The sequence below is a fragment of the Anarhichas minor genome, unplaced genomic scaffold, assembly GCF_050575085.1.
Source record: "Anarhichas minor isolate MPS153535 unplaced genomic scaffold, ASM5057508v1 ptg000024l, whole genome shotgun sequence".
NCBI lineage: Eukaryota > Metazoa > Chordata > Actinopteri > Perciformes > Anarhichadidae > Anarhichas > Anarhichas minor.
The window spans coordinates 7,922,392-7,939,321 of record NW_027466470.1 but is presented as its reverse complement, the minus strand read 5'-3'; positions in this window follow the sequence as shown (position 1 = coordinate 7,939,321).

Sequence of the window (16,930 nt, the reverse complement as noted above, 5' to 3'; positions counted from 1 at the left end):
ACACGTTTATAACATTTTCAACGTGACTCAAGTGTGAATAAAAGCGCCCATAGTCTAATACTTTTGTGTGCAGGATGTAAACCAATCACAAGACACAATAAAATTAAGCTTAACATTTGACGCTAAAGATAGAGTTTTGTAAGCTTTTTATAAATGGTTGGAAATTAGTCTGAGGCTGAAATTAATGTCTTGATTGCTAAATGCCAAATGCCACAAGAGGATGGAGCTTTTTCCACGTTTAACAGCCAAAAAAGCCCGTACTTAACATAACAGATAAAGAAACCCAGCAATTTCAGTGATTCCATGTCTGAAAGGGGCTTATCTTTATGGCTTTTTCTGCTTCCATTTCCCCCTTCCCTCCATCTCTTTACATCTCTCTCTCTCTCTCTCTCTCTGTCTCTTTCTCTCTCCCACAGTATAGTTGTCATGTCAAGTCTTTCGTTACCTCTGGGTCAGGCCCGGGGCACTGCGTTTTCTCCAGGTGAGAGGAGAATCCTCCTCGTACTCATGTTCATCACTCCAGTGCTGAGGAGCTGCTGAGTGAGGTCAGTGTAAACCAGGATTAACCCTTCCCACTTTCTGGTTGACCAGAGGGTCAGAGGGAACTCGCCTGCCTCTCACTCACCTCCCTTGTTTTTACTTCTTTTGTCTGGAGGAGCATCTGAAATATTTCAATCATTTAAAGAGCTTTTCTTTGCTGAGAGGTTGGCCTGTGTTGTCGCGGACGAGAGCTCATTGGTTCACTCGTGCAGCAGCAGGTGAAACAGGAGATGTTGGGGGGTGTGAGCGCAAACACTGGAGGAATTCTTCAGGGATTCATTACCAAATCACCAAAATATAAACAAAATTATATCTCTCATCATTTTATTAGTGAAGAGTTTAGGTAAGATATCTACAATCATTTGGTGTTATTTCAAGTCATCAAGTCCACAAGCCGATATCACTTTCTCAAATGCTACTTTTGTCATTTTTGACAGCTGCAAAATTAGCTATTTAAGTTTCTCTCTCTGCATCGACGACCATAACCGGAAACTTACCCATTTGCTACATAATGCATTCACATTATATTCATTTGGAAGATACTTCTGTCAAAAGCATTTTACATCCCACAGGATCAATTCGTAGTTCAGTGACATTTAGATACATCAAATGAGTCAAGCATTTGATAATATTAACAAGTAATATGGTTGACAGGCTACATTAATATTGCATTAATTCCTCCCAACACAAAAGATAATGTACTGAATGCAAAGTGAACGTTAGCTCGTCAGCATCAGGCCGCAACCTCCAATTCTGAAAAGTGAAGCCAATGCGGAAGTGCCTTAAAACTTGCATTCTTTGTAATTGCCATCAGGGGGCGACTCCTCTGGTTGCAAAGAGAAGTCTGATTGTATAAAAGTATATGAGAAAAAGACCCTACCTTTTACCTGATTGATTAGCTCTGTAAACATTTTGAACATGAGCTGATGGTCTCAATCGATAGTTTCAAGTCTTCTTTAATACAGCATGATGTTTATTTTGTAAATGATAGATAAGTAAACTACAGTAAAATAGACGATAAAGCAGGGTATGCTTTAGAGCGTGGCTACCTTATTATTGACGGTCTGGGAGTGTTTTCGGCTACAACTTTAACCCTTCCGTAGTGTGTTTTCAGCTCAATTTTGCCACACAAACCACAAACTAATGGTTGACGTCAAGGTGACTATGTCCACTTCTTACAGTGTATGGTCAGTGTGCTAGTCCCCTTTTTATGTGGTTTGTCCCAGCTGTGTTGTTGCTGCTGCTTGTTTAATTTTAATTAGGATTGTATATGATACATTATCCATATATCTGTAATTTCTTCCATCCAAAAAAAGAAATGTAGAGGCTAACATTACTGGCAGAAGATGCGGCCAACTTCTATATCAGGTCAAGCAGCTGAATCAATTTGTAATTAACCATGCAATTAGAAAATACGATGTGGTCACCAATGGTCCGGCATGAGACTTTCTAAGTGCCCTGAACTTGGTCTGAGGACACTCCAGAGCTTCCTGCGGATAACGTGACCTCCCAGGCGGTGTTTGCTCTCCGGCGCAGCACGAACATGTTTTTCCTGTGGATCCTGGGCTCATAAAACACACTAATTAGAGGGCATCTTTCGGCAGAGTGCAGCTATCAGTCAGTCATTTTATGTTTATGGCCATTTTTTTTCTGTTGCTATAAAATCCTGTTGCTGAAGTGGTATATAGCTGACTTGAGGAGCCAGTGGACGAGATAAGACACCTATAATGTCTGCCATGGCTGTAACCCTTGGCCAGGCAATGATACATGACTTTGACAGTCGCCCACGCATGTTTCGAAAGCCAAGTGCGCACAGTGTGTTATGTTGAAAATATCCTACACTGGCATTCTTTAGCAGTAAAAAAAAAAAATCACAGACGATCCCATCGTAAAGAAACAAAGCAGACATGCAGGATGCAGATTTAGAGAAAAAGAAGAGAGAGAACATCTGTCGTCTTTGAGTTAGCATGCAAAAGAACGCAGATAGGAATACCTCTCAGAAGCCCAAGTCAAACAGATACTCAACTTAAGGCATGAGAAAAGATTGTCTGTCCGGGTCCTATCCAGCAAGCATGCGATGAGTCATGGCAGCTTGGGCAAACAATGTTGTCTGGCATGACTCACAACCACCGACACACGGGTATCCAGAACACGTGGATGGGCACATAATGGGCAAGTCCGGGCAAAGGGCTGCATCCAGCCTGACAGCCATGTACACCTGGATAAATCCTTTGATCCATCTCACACCAAACCAACCTCTACACCCGACTGCTGTGAGAGTGTTCATGCATACATTTTGCTTTCATTGCACCTTTATGTTTCGTTGATTTCTTGCTCTACTGTGTGTCCGGATTGGTCCATTGTACCTGCAGCAAGATCCTGCTCCTCCACCCGCTCACGTGGCCATATACTCTTGTGATTAACAGCGCAGTGCAAACAGCAACAACCGTGCTGTGAGTCATTGAGTCAATATGCAAGTTGTCTTCTTGTCTTCGGCACTAAACAGTTCCTATCACAGAAGTGTCCCTTCACCAGCTAAGAATTAATAGTTATTTCTGCATATAATGTGACAAATATGTGAAATATGTTTCAAACATGTTAACATATAAGGATATGATTTGTTTTTGATAGTTTTGTTTCAAAGAGCAAACACACACACACACACACACACACACACACACACACACACACACACACACACACCTGTCACCCTGGCAGTTGCAGATGCATTCTTTGCATATCCGGTCTTACCTTTTTCGAACAGGATTTAAAGATTATAATGCCACAGTGAACAAAGAAGCCAACATCTTCTCCAAGCTGATACAAACCAATCTGATGCAATACACAATGCTGTACATTTATTCACTTTCACTAGTGTATGTACGCTGTGACATGTGACTCCTGCCATTTGAGGTACTTGTAAGGGCACTGTAAGGCTGGATTAGTTGGTTTGGTTGAGGGTGCTTCCACAGAGTAAAACAGGGATGTAACCTGACATGAGACGGGACTCCGTGCCAAGGGAAGAATGACTCTGGAACATTCAGTGGTTGAAGCTCTTTGTTGTATCGCTGTATGTGTGCCCATACAGCTGGTAATTGGTTTTGTGGAATGTGGCAATTCCTGCTGATGCCTTCAAGGAAATAAAAAGAAAACACCTGACCGACTATCTTTAGTCTTTTAGGACTACGGCTTTTGAGTTTTCAACAAGAAGAAACATCTGTTAGTGACATGATTTCACTTGTCTTCAGTGTAAATTCTTAAAGCAAAAAGAGTAATGTGTCACAGTCACTGTTACCTTGTAGTTAGTAATTGAGAGAAATACTCATCACAGTTAACTGTTTTCAAGTAAAGAAAAATCTCTTTCTGTGCAGACTCGGAGCAACGACAACTAAAGGTTGAACATATTTGAGATTCTGTATTGGATAACTTGCAGTGAAGGCATACAGATGCAGCAAGTTGCAAAAAGCACTTGAGTCTTGATGCTCTCAGCACAGCTGCTCCGTGTCAAAGCCATGCTGGAAAAAAAAGGTATCTAGAGCCAACAAGCTGTTGTAGTTAAGTTTTGAAATGTATGAGACTGATAAAAGGAAATGCTAATCAAAAACACATGTCATACTACAAATGAACCTAAATAAACCAGCTACCAGTGACATCTGCGATATGAACTTGTAAATCAAAGGAATCTGACAGGTTGACTGGAAGTGGTTCATAGTTAGTTTCATTTTTTTTTTCTTTATAACCATCTTCGATAGTGTACATTTGTTATCGGCTGTCGTATTTCCACAGAAAATTCCCTCCACTGTGACTTGAAAGTGTGGCCACGATTCATGACCTCTCTCTGTGGTCACTCAGGGTCTGAGGACGAAGACGAGGTCCCCGGGGTTCTGATGTGGCCGTTCACTACACTGGACACCACAGCTCAGAGGTCTCTAGCAGAGAATAGGATATCGGTTTTTTTTCCTTCCTCTTTTTTCTCTCCAGGGTTAAACACCAGCTCCAGACCTGAGTGGGATCAAAGTGCTCATTAAAGAAGCCCACAACCCTGAGAAATGGCAGACAAATAGCAGCCCATGGTGGCGGGCAAAAACTAAATTTGGAACAAGGGAATGCATTCATTTCCCAGCAATGGGGTGTCTTAGGCAATTGCCATTGAGCAACGACAGTGTTTTAAACAGTAGTTTTTTTTAAAGCTACAGTAACAAACGCCGGAGTTTTGATGCAGAAAAAAAGAGGAAAAGTTAGATAAGATGTGATAAGATAAGATAGAACTTTATTGATCCCAAAGGAAATTCTTGTGGCAGAGTTTCATTAAAGATTACAACATAAGAATAGCAAAAAATAATAGAATACAAATATATATGAACAATAGAATAACAATTATTAAGTGTAAAAGAAATGATACTGACACCATTGCAAAATAGAATGCAATAACAATAAGAGTGAGGCAAATAAATAAAACAATACAATATTAAATACAAGAGTAGAAATACAACGTGTATAAGAAGTGATACTAACACCAGCGTCTAATGGAAACTAAAATAGAAAAGTAATATTGAGCATGATATTGAGAAAGATATTGTTTATGAAATTGAAAAAGTTGTGGAAAGTTTTATTGCATATAGATTAATGAAAATAATATTGCACATGAAATTGAAATTGAATACTGCACAGGTAGAAAAGACTTCCTGTGGCATTCTGTGGTGCACCTCGGTGGTCTCGCTCTACGGCTGAAGGTGCTCTGAAGTGATTTCAGTGTGGTGCAGGGGATGAGAGGCTTTGTCCATAACAAGTTGCATTACAAGCGATATCAGTAGATGCCTGACCATTCTGAACTTTGATTGAACCCGAAATGGCACATGCTTTGACATTACTGCCGATATGCGAACACATCATAAAGATCTTTTTTTCAAATTGTCACTTAAGCAGCTGTATTACAAAAAGGAAATTAAAAGTTGTATTTAAGAATGTGTCATTAAAAAGTAAAAGGGTGCAAATACCCTGCCAGCAATTCACTACACAGCTCATGCATCATCAACAAGTCTTTAAACAGGTGACCATACCTCCAGTTAAAATAACATACACTTATAATGAAAGAACATGTGCATTACAATTTTCATTCCATGGAGGTGTCATAGTTTCTGCTCATTTAACGGTTTCCGCCAGCTGGGTTGAAATTGTGGAAATGCAGTGTTTGTGTGTGCAACAGAAACACACTGAGGCATCTGTTGTAAGCGGGTGAACACAGGCGTGTGATTCACAGTCGGCCACGGATTCAAATCAATGTTTTTTTCTTTTTCTTTTAGAGGTTGTGAGCAGAATCAAACATTCTTTTCTATTGACTGGCACGATAGAGGAAAACACCTTTCATGTGGCTTGGGAGTAAAAGCAAAAACACAAAAAGCACAATTAAATATCACCGCTTACAGGTTTCTTTAGGCTCAGTTGGAGAATTGTTAACATTTGTCAAAGGACAATAGGTTTTTACAGTTCTGAACGTAAATCAAAACGGCCTTGTGTAAACAGAGGGAACGAAACAATTTGGAATCATCTGTTGATTTAGATTTCTATTTGAGTCTTTGTGATTATGGCTTTCCCACCATTGCTCTGTAATTATAGGCCTGCTCTCCTCAGCAGTAAGGTTCACATTACAAGTGTGGTTATCAACATGTGTGCGAGAGCAAGTGAGAATGTGTGAGAGTGAGTGTACGTGACGGGCAGTGCATGACTTACAGTGCAGGCTGAGCGTGCCTGTGGTTGACCTGTTACCATTAACGTCCACTGTGGAGGCTCAATTATCAGAAATAATGCCTCTGGTGAGACAATGTGCTACATGAGTGTATTGATGACAGGCGTGCACTTTTGTCAGCGTTGTAAAATAACAAAGTACATTTACTCGAGGTCTGCTTGAGGGCAATTTTGAGGTTCTTGTTGTTTACATGAATATTTTTATGCCATGCTGTTTTTTCCCAGTACATTTCCGAGGGTACTATTGTACCTTCTACTCAGGATTATGTGACGGCAGTTACTACTCACTTTGTGGGTTGAGATTTTGTATAGAGCACAGTATATAAGTATTTTTTTCAACCTGGACACACTATTTTATGTTTTTGTGTTTAAGTGACTAATGGGGAAAACATTTTTTACAAATTGGTCCAGCATTAAACGATAGCACTGCAGCCAGCAGCCGCTAAACGGGCTGCAATGTAATCGCTCTAGGTAATTCCTCACCGTCGGTATAACACTATCAAACGGGGTAATATGCATTATTAGGATTTTTCTTTTATTTACAGTTATAATCATTAACGTTTCTGTTTTGGTGGATTTGGTGACACCTGTGGTTACTGGGGGTAACCACAAGTGTATTTTAATAATACGTCTGTGTCGGAAATCACACCCAGCTGTGGCAGGTGGTGTGATACGTGAGTGTAATTTTCCGCACTATTAAATGTGAAGTATTGCATTGTGAGATTTGAAAGTAGTACATAGAAAAACATTGTCTGTATGATAATGTTGAATGTGTACAAGTTTAAATTAAGGCTCTGGATATGTCTTCCGCTATGTCTTGTTTTTTTGTGAATCAATGCAGCCTAAAAAATAGGATTAGGCAAAAATCCTGTTTCCTGTGTCAAACGGGAGGACTTTTGAGGAGAAACGCAGGCGTGCAGCTTTGAGGTAAAACCACATTTTAACTGTGGAATTTGGATTCTCCAGAGAAGTCATCAGTCAAACAGAGGACAGGACTGAGTTGTAGTTTCTTTAAGCTCAAGAGACATCGCCAACAGTCCCACTTTTTAAGTGTAGATAGAGATATTCCCTGATGAAGCTGAGACAGGCCTAACCCCGAATGATGAATTAGGCCATTCACCTCTCCCAAATCCACACAGACCTCTGTGTGTTTTGTCACATGAAAAAACAAGGTTGCCTCTTGTACCCCAGGCCCAAGTATGTAAAAACAGAGGAAATAGCTGAAAGAAAAGGTGTCATTTTTCTTCATTTCTGTGTGTGTGTGTGTGTGTGTGTGTGTGTGTGTGTGTGTGTGTGTGTGTGTGCGACTCAGAGAGGGTGAGTGAGAAAAAGTGAGAGCGGCCTGCATGCGTGACAAGCACATGGAGGGAAAGTGAGAGCGAGAAGGGAGAAAGAGAAACCAGCCTCTAATTCGCTGATCTCAGCTGATTTCATTTTCCCGTCCAGACGGTAGACATTCCTCCGACCTGTGGCCGCAACCATCGGGCCCCTCGGTTTTAACTCTGCAGCAGAGTCCCATTAGAGTTAAACAACCCTGAGTCTATGCAGGCCGCAGAAACAGGTGGGCGTGAGGGGTGAGACTGGTCACCGAAACCCTGTTAGAGGTCAACAGACAGGAAATCTCTACAGAGACACCATGAGGATTCACACATCGAGGATTGGCAACCTTTAGTACGTCTGATTTTCTCACGGACATCAAAAGGGAGAAAAAAAAGATCCCGTGCGGTTTCTGTTTGTTTAGATGGCTGTGAAAACACAACGTCTGTGCCACAAGGAGTTAAACATCAGATCTGTTTGCTGCTCTAAATACAGCCTTTGAATGTGATCTGCCCGAGTTGATCAGAGAGAAGCTGCCATTCCCACTGAGAGTACACCACTCCACATCTCAGGATCTGCCGACTTCAGTAGCTCCCCTCCCAAGGCCTGTGTGTCGCTGTACACCTGTGTTGAGAGAAGTATTCAATTAAATGTAAAAGGACCAATAGAGAAATTGAAAAAAAATCTGGTAAAAGTCCTTCAACTAAGTAAAAATGCACAAGTGTCAGCAGGAAAGGTGCTTGTTCTATTTACTTATTACACAAAAAGCTAGTGCAAGGGTTGGGTCCCTTCAAGAGGTCCCACTCTGAGAAGTTTAGAGGGGAACTGCTTAAGATTCCTTTATAACTTCTCGTTGGGCCGATTACTCCAGAAAACCCCTCCCCCCCCCCCCCCCACACACACCTTTCCGATGTTGGAAATGGGTAGACTGTGTCCAACCGCTGTCATATTTGAACAATATAGCGTATTGCCTCTATTTAGATGACTTTTTTGGCCTGTCTTTAAGTGTGGCCATTTGCAACAGCTTTAAAAAACGTTTGATATTCGACTCAAGGTTTGGACGACACACCGAACGAACGAGTTCTCAAACCCTAACAACTCATCTGAAAAGTGACAAGGGCAAGGTTGCATTAAAGGACCATGGGGACTTTTTCTAGGCTTTTTCTCTTTTCTATCGTCTCACTCAGTCAGTCAGTCAGTAAAAGAAACATATCACAGTCAAATATACAGCTGCAAGAAAAAGCTTTGTTTTCTTTCACGGCAGGTTGTGTTGGAGTAAAAAACCTCACTGCCATTGAATCTTTACGGAACATCTTGTAGCGCTTCTCCCTGTGTTTTTATTTTTTCCCCCCCAAGCCTCGTGGACCCGTTTACTTTATTCTGCCCCGGGGCTGTGCATTAAAACGATGGTGGACCAAAAACTAAACTTGTTTAATTTCTATGTATTGTATTTGATAAATTATATTATGACTTATTATGTAGAAAAAGAACTAGTAACTTTACCTGTCAGATAAATGTCATGGAGTAAGAAGTGTAATATTTCCCTCTGATATAGGTATGAAGTTGCATATAGAGGAAATACTCAAAGTACAAGTACTTCAACTTTGTTTTTGAGTAAATGTATTTACTTACTTTCCACCACTGCTGTGCACCCGCAAACACATAAACACACCTCATCCCAGCAACACCATCATTTTTTCCGCCATGGAGGCCACAGAGGTCAGGGAAACACTGACAGCGTTTCAGCAAGCTCCCCCCTCCCCACCCTTTCTCTGCCTCTCAGCAGGCCGCACGTTTACTATCAACAGGAAACATCTTTCACCGTAAAGGAAGTGTTACTCTCTAATTGGCCTGATGTGAGTCAATGACCAGACTGCTCTCGGCCAATGGGAGGGGGCTTATTTTAAGAGGAGGTATAAAAGGGAACTGAGGACCTTCCAGAAAGCTTAGACGGCAGAAAGTTCTCACACTGAATACATGGTGTGCTCTCGGCTCAACTTCTGCAAAGTTGTTAAGACTGTACATAGAGGCATTACTAAGCACATCTGGTTTCATTGTTGTTTCATGGATCCCATAACACAACATGAAACCACAGTCTAAGCAAAAGAAGATGGGGGAAACCCAGAGTGCAAAGAAACTGACCTAGTTCCTCCTCGCACATTTATTGAACAGAGAGAAATGATCCATGTATCCAGTAACCTGTAATATATCAAATCGTAAATCATACAGCAGCTAACAGGCATGTGAAGGTGAGAGGAAGTTCCCGTTGAGAGGGATTTACTGTTATTCTTTTACTTTTTGAGCTCTGCCTCATGACGGAGCAGTTACCCCCTCAGCTGCCGCTGATGCCACCATCTCATTTTTAGTCTGCACATTCCTAAAGGTTATTGTTCTTGCTAACTTTTACATTTTTTTTGTTTCAATAGACTGTGAGAGGCATGACAGCAGAGCCAAAAATATCATTACACAGAGGGTGACATTAGGGGAGCGCGGCCGGCGACGGGGAGCTATGACGGAGTTCCCTGATTAGTGAGTTACCATGCGGAGACAAAGGGCCTCTGAAATCACAGGAAACAGAACAATCAAAGAGCCGGCGCACATTCCAAGAAAAGCAGCGCACCATAGAAATACAACATGATCCAGGACGTTGCTGCGTCTGAACATCTGATGAAAGCTCTAGCTGAGCAAGTGCAGTGAATTGTTTGAAAAGATTGATGCCAAGGACGGAGCAAATAGCTGAAATCTTAAATGACTGAAACGCATACATTTGTTGCTATCTTTGATCGCTGTTCCACACATTTCCCTGCTGGGAGAGGGAAAATCAAAAGACGACATGACTGCGAGCCATATTTGGAAAAGAACTGAACCTAATTATGACTTCCACATTGTCTTACAATCTCACTGACAGGTATTTTCATACACTCACATATGCAAAACCCCCCCAAACCCTCAAAACTATGGGGTCCCCTGCCTCCCAAATAGCACCACTAGGCCCACACAGCTTTCCCATGATCCATTAGATCTCGGCCTGGAAATAACTGGCTCCTTCCCTTTCTCCAAAATGGCAGCTCTGTTTCTTCAGCATCGGTTTGCTGGATTAGAACAATTCCCCACCAGTCCATCATTTGTGGGATTCTCATAACACGCCACACCCTGCCATACATGTCCATTATAACCCCTTTTTGTCCTCTAATGAGGATATTTCAGGATGAAGGAGGACATCTTATCCAAGGACCCTCCGGGTTTTGGAAGCTACTTTGGGTTACGGCCAAGACTGATGATCTTCTAGCCGCTAAATGTCTCCGATTTCTCCTCAATTGTTCAGTAGCAGGTAACAACAGAGTTGGGTAGAAAAACCCTCAATGTGGGCGCACAAATTCTAGGTCAAGTGGAGATGAAGGGGATCTATTTTGAGCAAAATGTGCTGTTTATCTCTGAGTGTAAAACCAGTGGGGAACCTCTTCCCCCACAAGTCAGGCCCACTTCTCTAATTTGTGGCGCATGTGGCTACCTATGTGATGCGGTTGCTAGATTATATGTTTTCTCTTTCTCTTTTGTTAGTTTTTTTGTGTGTGTGTGATATAAACCACTCCCAAATTTATGAGGAATAAGAACTTGATACTGGGTTTGACCTTGATGAAGTGTTTAAGAATCTCCTGAGTATTAAGTTTAAAAATATGATACCTTGCAAATCCCTCATCGGAGCATCAAATGCTGAGAAGAGGACAAGATAAAAGTCCTTTCTCTGTATTTCCAGGCTAAGTGGCCTGATGAGTATAAATCCTAGCACGATTGACATCAGAGTCTGCAAAAACAAATTAGGGCCCAGCAGTCCCCTTGGCTCACTCAGAGACACACATTATAAACACAACTGGTGTACATATGTTCCTGTTAATCCCTGATTTAAAAGACAACATTCGACATGGGCCTCAGCGTATGCAAGAATGTGGTATCTCTGTCGTGCGCCTGTGTGAGGTCCACGCCGCTGAGCTGATTGTAGACAAAGCACAAAGGAGAGATGCAGAGATCAAGACACAAAGTGAGCGCAGCTCTCACATGTTACTGTTTATCTGAGCAGGACGGTAACAGCATGAAGCTAGAATAGTAAATGATGCATCGGTTTCCTGATAGTTTAAGACAAAGAAGCTCCAACACATGTCAATCAGACAAAAAAGGGACGCACATTTCGTTCCACTGCACCATCCCCCCATAGACACATCCACTCATACGTGAAGCTACACTCGCTGCACATGCACGAAAAAGCACACAGATACAAATGTTATTGTCGCATTCTTTGCAAGAAACTTAAGATAGTATTTGCAGCACAAAGGTGCACCACGGTTAGTAGAGAGGAACTGTGATTGTTCTTTGCAAAAATGCAAGCCACCTCAGTTTGTGTGAACCCACAACACACAAACGCTTGCGCTCACACAAACGAAACACACACTTCAGGAAATTATGGCCAAACTGTGAGAAGATTCACTATTCAAAAAAACAGGAAGTGGTTACCAGCTGCACCAGAGTACACCTCTGTAATACTATCACTCAAAATACACTGACAACCTTCCACATCAGACTGCTTTAAAACTCTGAAGCGGAACTGAGAAAACTGTTCCACAGCCTGCGCTAATTTAATTTGTATTTGTTTTATTGGCATGAGAGACGTATGTTTTAATGTGCACATTTTAAAAGTTCTCATTTGTGCTGGAATGCAGTTCCTCAAAGAAGCAGCTCTTGCTCATTAGAAAGTTGTACTAACTCACATGCATGCCGGCCTTTGTCAAAGGACATCTCTGTCCCTTTAACGAAAGAATGTCTGAATTGCATAATATGCCAAGCAGGTAGATTAGCAAAAGCTTATTATACTGCACCTTGTCTGTGCCTCAGGTTAAACAGAGCAGCTGCATTTAAGAATGTCACCCAGAGCTGCCGGGCTCCCCTTCCAAATGAGCACACATGCATTTATGGATCAAGTGTGTTTATCCCCTCGGCCTGTAGCAGGTTGAAGTACGTGACCTGTCCTGCTGCAGAGAAGTGCCCAGGCATGCTGGCGACAGCATGGGCTTTGATGGGAACAAAAACAAGAAGGGAACTAATTGAGCCAATAGTTATTATCTGAGCGGTTAGTGTCAACGGCTCAAGGGACGACGCAGGCACAGAGCCGCTGTGAGAACCGGTTCTGACAGTTGAGCTGAGCTGCAAACAAGATGGTCCTAATAAGTGCTTAAGACAGAGCTCAGGTGAGTTTTAAGTGGCCAGTCAAGGTTGAGAGGTTGGGAACCTCAAGCTCTCCAGAGGTCATGGACTCAAGAGAAGCAGCCGCTTTGACCTTTGACCCTTTGAGACGTGGTCACAGGTTCAGCTTTGGAGGAGCGAGAGTTGCTCTGTGTCAGCTTTCCCCGCTCTGTCAGAGCACAAGCAGTTGCTAAGCACAGGGTGTGTGTGTGTGTGTGTGGGTGTGTGTGTGTGTGTATGTGTGTGTGTGTGTGCCTGCACACTCACTATTCACTGCAACAGCACAAGTTGATCACATATTTTGGGGACAGTTGGTTGATGAATAAGAGAGTCATGAAACACTGCGGCGCTGTTACGTCGACAGTCCATCCTTGTAGTAATAACCTCGCCCATTCACAAACAGACCTGACCCTGCTTTGACCTATTAGAGAAATGCCATTCAGATGTCAGCTATGATTAAGAAACAGCCCCCGTTTATTTTCACGTCACAAACAGCCCATAAATTATAGCCTGATCAATGGAGGGCCCCTTTCAGGAAATGAGGGAAGAGGCATAGATGATACAAGAGATAAAGGTTATTAAAGAGCAGCGGGGACGAGGGGGAGTTTGAAGTTAACCAGTCGGGTGAGGCCCCTGAGCCATTACAGTAGGTTAATTATACCTTAGTTGAAGTGTTAAATAGACCAGTAACCTGCTCTTTGGTGCCTTTTATTGAAGCCAGGTGTAGTAAATAAATCAATTAGGTATGCGCCTTCACAAGTAATGACTCCCTTTGCTTCTTGGGGGAGTTTTCAAAGCTGTCTTTGACTTTATGTTGGGTGCTGTGTGGGGATTTTCAGTTCTGCTACAATAGTAAAACACTACCGTATTTAAAACAGATGAAAATTCTCCAACTGTAAACGACTTTGTACCGATTTAAAATCAGGTTTCATTAGTATATTGCTCATAGCCACAAAAGAAACTGCTGAAAGTTGGAGAGGAAACCGACATGCGGCTCAGCAAACCACTCTCTCTGTTGAGGTAGCACACTTCACACAAGATTAACTGAATATTTTTGCATTGGTCGTTGCATCGTGGACCCACCTGGTTATCTGACAAAACCACACTCCAAACACCAATTCCTGTCAGCAGGCTAAGAATGAAAGAGGGACACATCAAAATATGAATGCTGCACGTGTTAAATTGTCAGTACACACCGGATCTCGTTTGTTTGTCAACCACAGGTTATTATCTTCTCTGTCGTATTGCAACCAAACCCAAAAATCTAAATTACTCAGCTCTAGGCACACCCTCGGCACCTGAACCCTCCCTTTAACTGTTCAAACTGTCCAAAGTAGAAAAGACACAGATTTAGCACTTGTTCCACCCAGAAATTAATTCTTCATCTGTATTTGTCTCAATATGAAACTCACATTGTGGCCATTATTCAATAAGAATCTATATTGCACTATGTATCTATGTATGCTTCACTAGACTATCCGTTGGTATCTTTCTCACCCCTCACCCACTTGAAAAACAGGTGTTTTATGGCAGAGACCTGGGGTTAATGTCCCCGTCCTCCTTTGAGATAGCATCTGTAATGTGCAGAGGAACTTGTCTTGTCAACAGATTATATATTTAACATCAGTTTAAATTAAAAAGGCACTCCCTACTACATATGATATTCCAGGATTCACAAGAGGCAGATTTGGGGAGGAAAAATCCTGACTTTAAATCTCAACTATGAGTCAAGAACTAAAAACAATGGATGCTACATTTCCCATAATGCAGCCTTCTAAATGCCCTCTTCTTTCAAACCCCACAATTCAAGTTTGGCCCTCGAGGTCACACTAGACTCCAAAGATCAATCACTTTCTGGCCTTGTAAGCGGCTTCCAGGGAAGAGATGCGCTAAATGTGGTCCTCTACGGTAGACTGGATTTGATCTAATTTTGGTTCCAGTTTTCCAAAATTCAACTTCTCTGTGTTGTTCAAGCAGTTTGGGGATGGCCCTTACTGTTAAGTAAGCTTCCGAATCGTCTTTTTATACTTTCGAAAGCCATTGCTGTAGCCTTGCTGTAAAAACTTCATGTGTAAAATTTGTGGAAAGATCAACACACAAGTTGTATGATATCTTATGACCCATGAGAAGCCCGGACTCTGAGACTGAGAAACCTCCCTCATACACATTTAGTCATATAGTCCTGCGGTAGGTTTTTCACAATGATAGACAAATCCCAACCTTTTGACCCTTGTACTTCAGCTGTTGACCTGTCACTGCCTCCCACTTGATTTCACACACGATGACTACTCACTACGCAGTTCAATCCACGTCAACATCGCATTACAAGTCACACTCACTCATTTCCCAAACAACTCACCAATAAGCTCCTGACAGTTCAGGCTGAAATGGCGTCAAGCTTGTTTTCAATGTCATCCATTTAGAAAAACACAACGCCATTCAGGAGTACGGGAGCGATATCCACTCTCTGAAAGAGCGTGGCTCTGTGAAAACAGACCAGTGCACTCAAGGAATCGTAACCAGGTGTAGGGGAGGAAATACCTGCAGCATTCCTTGCTGCTGGAATGTTTTTATTAGCCTTTTTACAAATGTCGCCATTTCGAGGTGTGTACACTATAAAGTGCACTGCAGGCTGGATCACTCCATCAAGCGGAGCGTGGCTTCAATGGGGAACCTGTGTCGAGGCCGGGGTGATGCTATTTGAACAGCTGGCACAGTTTAGTTCGGCATGTTCAAATGTGCACAGGTCTGAGGCTGTCGTACCACATTGAGCAAAAAAACACAGGCCTCCCCGAGCTTTCATCAGGATAGACTTTACTTTATACAGTGTCATACTGAAAGTGTTGATCGAACAGTTGAGTTAACCTGCTGACATTAGATGTGTCAGAAATCAGTGCAAACAAAACAGAAAAGGCAAAATGCAGTTTAAATGGACACACAAAGCCTGTCCATGTTGTGCACAGTCAAAACACGAGGTTTAAATAGGAGACGTTTGACATTTTGGAAAGTACGCTTATTTGCTTTCTTGCCGAGAGTTAGATCGGTAGATTGACACCACTCTCTTGTTTGTACGCTAAATATATAGCTACAGTCAGCAGCAGGTTAGCTTAGCTTAGCCTAAAGACTGGAAAGGTAGGGAAACAGCTAGCTTGGCTCTGCTAAAATTATTGTTTTCATGTACACATAGTTTTTCGTACGGATAAAACAAGAAATTGAAAACACTTCATAAACACTGCATAAACAGTCGCACATTTTCATAGCTGTCCGTGCGAGTTTTAAATAGTAAGGTTTTATTGAAATCGCATGTGTTTGGCAAAGTAGTGAGCATGCAACTGGGTAAATTAGACTTTGATTATACTGCACGAGTTGCGTGAGAGTTTGTAAAAACGTTTTTTTTCACGAATGCAAGGTAAAACAGGGTGAGTAATTGTTATACAAATGGTCATTTTGTAGGTGAAGTACCCTTTAAGATAAAGAGGAAGCATGACAATAGTAAAATAACTTCTATTTCAAAGCATACATTGAGTCTGGCCAGCACTTTGAATTGTCATGTGTCCAAAGGCCGCTATGAAATGTTCCAGTCTTTTCAGAGTGGCCCACTTCAAGCCCCTGAGAGCCTGCCCGTTCTCATTTATCAAATAAAAAGCACCTTTCTTAGCACTTTGGAGAGAAAAAAACAACATTTTCCCAGCCAGTGAAGCCATGTGTGTGTGGTATGACGAGTGAGGCCGGTATGATTCCTGGTGTTAACAGCTAATAAATTGGGCCCCATCCCCCCGGTGCTCTACTGGCTCAATTATATCCACATGTAGCCATTATTCCTGCCATGTTAGCCGGAGTGAGCTGCATATTTTTAAAAGGTGGGTTTCCATAACACTTGCTGAAAGCTACATTAGTTGTCGAGACACATGTTAGGGTTCTGTAGAAGCCAGACGCTGGCTGTTTTAATGCAGAGGTGTTGTGGAGCGCAGCGGGGGCCAGTATGTACGCTTTGTTTTCAAAGTGCATGTGTGAAGAGACAATAAACAGGTTCATTAGCTGCTTTGACTAGCAAACAAAATCCAGATCATTTTTTTGGTTAAAACTTTTCTCC